Raw genomic sequence first — 6,497 nt, 5'->3', positions numbered from 1 at the left:
GGGGCACTTGAGGAACTTAGAGGCTTAGATCCCTTGCCCAAGGCCATCAGATAGTAAGAATTTGAACCCAGACCCCATACTCTTTTCTTTTTTAATATAAATTTATTTATTTATTTTTGGCTGCGTTTGGGTCTTCATTGCTGCACACGGGCTTTCTCTAGTCGCGGCGAGTAGGGGCTACTCTTCGTTGCGGTGCACGGGCTTCTCATTGTGGTGGATTCTCTTGTTGTAGAGCACAGGCTCTAGGCGCGCGGGCTTCAGTAGTTGTGGCACACGGGCTCGGTACTTGTGGCTCGCGGGCTCTGGAGCACAGGCTCAGTAGTTGTAGAGCATGGGCTCAGTAGTTGTGGCTCACGGTCTCTAGAGTGCAGGCTCCATAGTTGTGGTGCACGGGCTCAGTAGCTGTGGCTTGCAGGCTCTAGAGCACAGGCTCAGTAGTTGTGGAGCACGGGCTCTAGAGTGCAGGCTCCGTAGTTGTGGCACGTGGGCTCAGTAGTTGTGGCGCATGGGCTTAGTTGCTCTGCGGCATGTGGGATCCTCCCAGCCTAGGGCTGGAACCCGCGTCCCCCGCATTGGCAGGCGGGTTCCTAACCACTGCACCCCCAGGGAGGCCCCGACCCTGTTCTCTTACCATCCCCACAGAGCTGCCTCCCAGCACATATTTCTCGTTGATTGTCCGGGCAAAGCATCCCTTTCCGCCTGGATTCCCAGTGCCCCTCACATCTGCTTGGATGTGACGCTGACACTTTGTCCCCGTCGTTTTCCCTCTGGAACCCAGGGGATGTTGGGTCTCGGGGCTGGGTGCTCGCCCTGAGGGCTGGCTCCGTCCACAGCTGGAGGAGCCCACACACCTCCTGGGCACCGCTCAGAGGCCTCCAGCCCACTCAGCAGCCTGCCCTGGCTCATCGCCACTTCATCCCAGGCTCTTAGTGCCCATGGCAATGGGAAGAGGGCTGTGAGCTGGAGGCGAGGTGGAGGGCGGCCAGAGGCTGTGCAGCCCTGGGGTGCTGGCCATGGGAAGAGGACTGTGAGCTGGAGGCGAGGTGGAGGGGCGGCCAGAGGCTGTGCAGCCCTGGGCTGCTGGCTTGGCTTTCGTGCAGGGCCCAGGCGAGTCCCCTTGGTCTCCTGGAGAAAGAAAGGTATTGAGGTCCAAGGCACCCACACCAGTCCTGGGCTCTGGGCCTCTTGAATCTGGAGGCCCTGGTGAAGCCAGCCCGGGTTACGCACCCCAGAACGGTGCCGGCTGAGTGAGGGGGACCCTTACTGGTGACATCTGCACCCCAGGCTGCAGGAAACTCCGTGACGCTACTCACTGCCCCTGAGGCTCTGCCTTCAAGCAAGCTGTGTCTCCCCGTGAGGGAGGGGTGAGGTGTAGGGGGCCTGCTCCGTGCAAGCTCTAGGGCATGACATCAGGGGGCATGGGACCCCACTGCCGCCCCAGCATCCCTCTTAGGAGCCATGAGAAAGATTAGGGGTGCAAGGGTGTCAGCCGGAGACGCATGGTGCTGTGTGGCCTTGGGAAGCCGTTCAACCTCTCTGAACCTTTTCTTCACCTGTAAAAGTGAGGGTAACAGGACCTCCCACGTGGGGTGCACATGTGGATGAAGGAAAATGATCTACGTAAAACCCCACGTGGTCCCTGGCACAGAGCAGACAGTCAGTAAACGGGAGTCGCAATCGCACAGGTCACCAACCTCCCTGGGCCTCCATTTGCTCATCTGGGGAATGGGCACAGTTCCACGGGGATGTGAGGAGTCTGGGAGATTGAGGGTGTGAATGTGGGTGGTAAGAGCAGGGTACCTGGGGCCACATCTGCAGGGGCAGCGCCCCCTTATGCGCCAAGAGGGCTCTGCTGCCGCACCCGCACCTTTCTTTCCAAGGGCTTCCTTCGGTGCAGGAGCAGTTGGGGTGCAGGCTCTCAGGGCCGCCTGGCAGTACCCCTCACCCACTGTGGATGGGAGTTAGCGGGTAGCTTCCCCACCTTCCTTGTCCCTTGTGGGGGCCGTGAGGCAACCAGTGCTTCGCAGCGGGGAGCTGGTTCAAATCCAGATCCCGTCGCAGGGTGGTCTGAGGTAGGGCCTGCTGCTGTGCAGCTCGCAGGGCGGCAGTGCTGCTGGCCCGGGGACACACCGTGAGGCACCCGGCTTCCTAGCTGCCCCAGGTTCCGAAGGGTCTGAGCCCCAGGGGCCCAGCAGCAGAAACCTTCTCCTTACCCTGAATTGGCCCCTGCTTCCTGGGCTCCATCCCCGGGCTCCATGTCTCAGCTGGGTGACCTGGAGCAAGTTACTTGGCCTCTCTGAGCTTCAGTTTTCCCCAGTCTTCAGATGAGGGTAGTAACTAGGTTGTTGGGAAGATGCAGCGGATGACCACGCGTACAGAACCTAGAATAACGCCTGGCACAGGGTCTAAAAAGCCCTCTAGAATGTTAGTGACTAGGCTGACACTTGCAAAGCTGTATTTGAGAAGGTCTACCAGGTGTAGTTTGTGGTCGCAACCTTGTGGGTTTGTTGGGTTCTACATGGACTTGACCCTTCATGAAAGGTCAGGGATGCCATATAGCGGGGGGTGGGTGTCTCTTCGGGGCTGGTCTAGAATGACAACTTGTTTTGAACTCAAAACATGGCTCTCTGATCCTTATTTCTCTAGTCTGTTCTTCCTGAAATACATTCTGGGGGAATGGTTACTAATCTCTGCAGTTTATATATATATATATATATATATATTTTTTTTTTTTTTTTTTTTTTTTTTTGCGGTACGCGGGCCTCTCACTGCCGTGGCCTCTCCCGTTGCGGAGCACAGGCTCCGGACGCGCAGGCTCAGCGGCCATGGCTCACGGGCCCAGCCGCTCCGCGGCATGTGGGATCTTCCCGGACCGGGGCACGAACCCGCATCCCCTGCATCGGCAGGCGGACTCTCAACCACTGCGCCACCAGGGAAGCCCTGCAGTTTATTTTTCATGTATTTTTAATGCCAAAGCCACACATACAGATGAAAACGACCAACAAAAAGTTTTGTTAATTGGCTCCCCGCAAAGTGTGTGTGGAGGAGTGGGGGGAGGGGCAGAGGTCACTGTCAGTAGCGACCTAAGAGGAATTAACAGCTCTGGTCACCCACAAAGGCCGTTACCCCTAACCCCTGTGCGTCGCGGAGAAGCTCTCAGATTCCAAGAGGCGAGGGAACGTTCGGGTCCTCGGCGTGGGATTCATGCTACATGCCTCCGGGAAGGGAAGCTGGGAGGCGAGAAAAGTGTGAAAACAGATGGAAATGTAAGTTTTTAATGACAGCGGCAGATGGCAAAAAGACACAAGAGTGTATTCGCACCATGTCGGAGGCATTTGAGAGCCCCTGGCTCAGCCGTGATGTGCACCGTGCGACTGGCGGGATGGCTCCCTCGCCAGACCCTGGTGGCCAGGGAGCGGCAGGGAGGGGCTCGCGGGCCCAGGGGTGGGGCTGGCGGCGGGGACACTGCCAGGCTGTATGGAGCCACAGGTAGCTGTGGTCACCTGGGTGGGGTCCGGAGGCGTCCCCGGACCTGGCTTTTCTGGACACTGGCAGACCGTCCATGGGCTCTGGTTTCAGTCCGTTCCTCCTCTAGATCCCCATGGCTGTGCCCTAGGTGCTACAGCTCTGCTAGACGTCTGCTCCCAGCCTCCAGGTGAGTCTCCTGCTGCCAGACCGAGTCCCACCCCCACTCCATCCCCCAGAGTTCTCTTTCTAAACTGCAAATCGGCGCATGTCACTCCCCGACCTGCATCCCTCACACAGCCTGCCACTGGGCGCAGGATCTGGTCCAGGTCCTGGTAGCAGCTTACACAGCAGCCCTGGAGAACTGGCCGCCGCCTGTCTTTCCTGCTCCACTTGTCACCGCACTCAACAGAGAGAACACCGTGAGGGCTGTCGTGAGAAGAAACAACACTGCCGCTGCGTGCAGGAGCCCCCGCTGTCTAAACGGCTGCATCAGACGCAGCTGAGGATTCACCTGTGTCAGTCCCGGCCCACCTCTCAAGGGCTCAAGGGCTCTAGGAGATGAAGGATGGAACGGGTACCCGTTGAAGTGGCTGGGCCCCCACCAGTGGGAGCCGCCAAGGGCCAGAAACAGCAGGTGACGTCAGGCCTGCGGGGCTCATGCTGCCGCCTTGCCTCGGAGACCTCAGAGGGGCAGGCGGTGTCCACGTCCCAGGAGGAGCCGTACTCTCTGGTGGGAGCCCAGGTAGGGAAGCAGCCTTGTGCTATGATCAGGGCCCTGCTTGGTAGGTACCACCGCATTGCCCCTTTCAGCTGGGGCCAGGAAGGGAGACTTTCCGGAGGAGGTGTTTTCCATTCTGCGTTTCCCTTTTGCTGCTGTGACTGTAATTCTAGCCCCCTCTTTAGATGGGAGGTACCACCAGTGGCAAGTCACTGCTTCTACTAAAGTCCCCTGGAGACCACAGGAGAGTGGCTGGCCTCCCAGCCACGGCCGAGGCCTGAGCCCCACCCAGAGGTTCCGATTCCCTCGGTCCAGGTGTGGCCGGGGATCCGGCAGATTCTCCTGCACAGGCAGGGCCGAGAGTCCCTGGAAGGTCTCGCCCACCTCCTCGATTCTTCGCTGTAATTAATTCTTTGTTTTCCTGGACCACTGTCTCCTCGCTGTAAGAATATCGCTCCCCCGTGGCAGAGGTTCAGACCTCTGAGGTAGACTGACCTGGGACTGAACACAGATGCTCTGTGCAGGGGGACCACGGGCCCTTCCCAATGTGCTCAACCCCACGATCATCGAGGTGCATTGGTGGGCGACCGGCCCCGTATCTGGGGCCCCGCCCCTTCAGAGGACGCCAGTCCCCCGAAAGCGCCCAGTTTCCACGTGGGGCTAGTGGCTGCTGTCCTGGATCAGACAGCTACGGGACATTTCCAGCATTTCAGAAAGATCCACTGCTTTAAAATCAGAAGGCCGGGTTGCTGACTCATTTGGGCAGCACTGTTCTGTGGCCTAAATTCAAATGTGACCAAAAGGTATTGCAGTGCTGACGACCCTGAGGGGGACACTCGGTTAGGTGCCCCGGGGGAACCTGGAGGGGAGACTTTTTAATTTTATGTTTTTGTTTTTTTTTTTCCGGTACGTGGGCCTCTCACTGCTGCGGCCTCTCCCGTTGCGGAGCACAGGCTCCGGACGCACAGGCTCAGCGGCCATGGCTCACGGGCCCAGCCGCTCCGTGGCACGTGGGATCCTCCCGGACCGGGGCACGAACCCGTGTCCCCTGCATCGGCAGGCGGACTCTCAACCACTGCGCCACCAGGGAAGCCCTCATGTTGATCTTGAGCACTTGGCTGCGGGCTTGTTGGTCAGGTTTCTCTGTTTTTCCCTGTTTCCATCCTGTTCTCTTTAGAAGGAAGTGGCCATGGGCGGCCCGCACTTCAGGAGTGATGAGCTTTATCACACTATCTGGAGTTCTGCCCAGGAGATGTGCCCCTCCATCCCGATTTATTTTGTCCCCACCTCTTAATGCCTTACCACAGGGGTCATCTAGCTTCCTGGGGAGGCACTGTTCCAACAGGAGATAATGGTGCAAGGGCCCCGACTACCCTGTCTAAAGTAGCGCCCCATCCCCCCTCCCGCTTGACTTTTCCTCTTGTCTGTTTCCCTCTCTCCTTCCCCGACTTTCAGAGGCCAGGCCTGAGGATGGGCTATCAGGAGTCCTCTCTGGATCCTGGGAGCAGCTCAGAGCCAGACTGGATTCACTTCCCTCCCCAGTTTTGCAATTATAAGAACTTCCTGGGGAGCGTGTAAAGTGTGTGATTACTGAGTCAGAAAGCCTGGGTCTGGAGCTTAGGGAGGGGCATTTAAATCACAGTTTTCTTGAGGAATAATATTCTTGAGGAATAATAATAATTTAATAATAATAAAACATATTGTAAAATTCACCCTTTCAAAGTTTACAGTTCAGTCAGTAGTTTTTAGTATGTTTAGAGTTGAACAACCATCACCACTGTCTAATTCCAGAACATTTCCATCCACCTCAAAAGAAACTCCATCCCCCTCTCCCTCAACCCTGGTAACCACTAATCTAGTTCCTGTCTCTATGGGTTTACCTCTTCTGCACAGTTCATGTAAATGGATCATATATGGTTTTTGCGTCTGGCCTCCTTCATGCAGTATAACGTTTTCAAGGGTCCTCCACATTGTAGCATGAACCAGTGCTTCGTTCCTGTCTGTGGCCGAATAATATTCCGTAATAAGTATGGACCCCATGTTGTTTATCCAACCCTCAGCTGATGGACATTTGGTATTTCCACCTGCTGGCTATTGTGATTTGTGCTGCTTTAATAAGCCCCCTAAGGACCTTGGTGTCGCTGCTCAAGTTTGCGATTCCAGGACGCCACCATTTTGCAGTGTGTAAAGCTGCACCCCCCCTTGTCTCGTTCTCCCAACAGCCCTGCAAGGTAAGCAGCGGCACTGTCCCCACCTTACCCATAAGGACACCAAGGTACCGGGCTCTGCTAGCTCTCCTGCCCATTCTGCT

The sequence above is a fragment of the Lagenorhynchus albirostris genome, chromosome 19, assembly GCF_949774975.1.
Source record: "Lagenorhynchus albirostris chromosome 19, mLagAlb1.1, whole genome shotgun sequence".
NCBI classification, from domain to species: Eukaryota; Metazoa; Chordata; class Mammalia; order Artiodactyla; family Delphinidae; genus Lagenorhynchus; species Lagenorhynchus albirostris.
Note: the sequence above shows the minus strand (reverse complement) of the source record.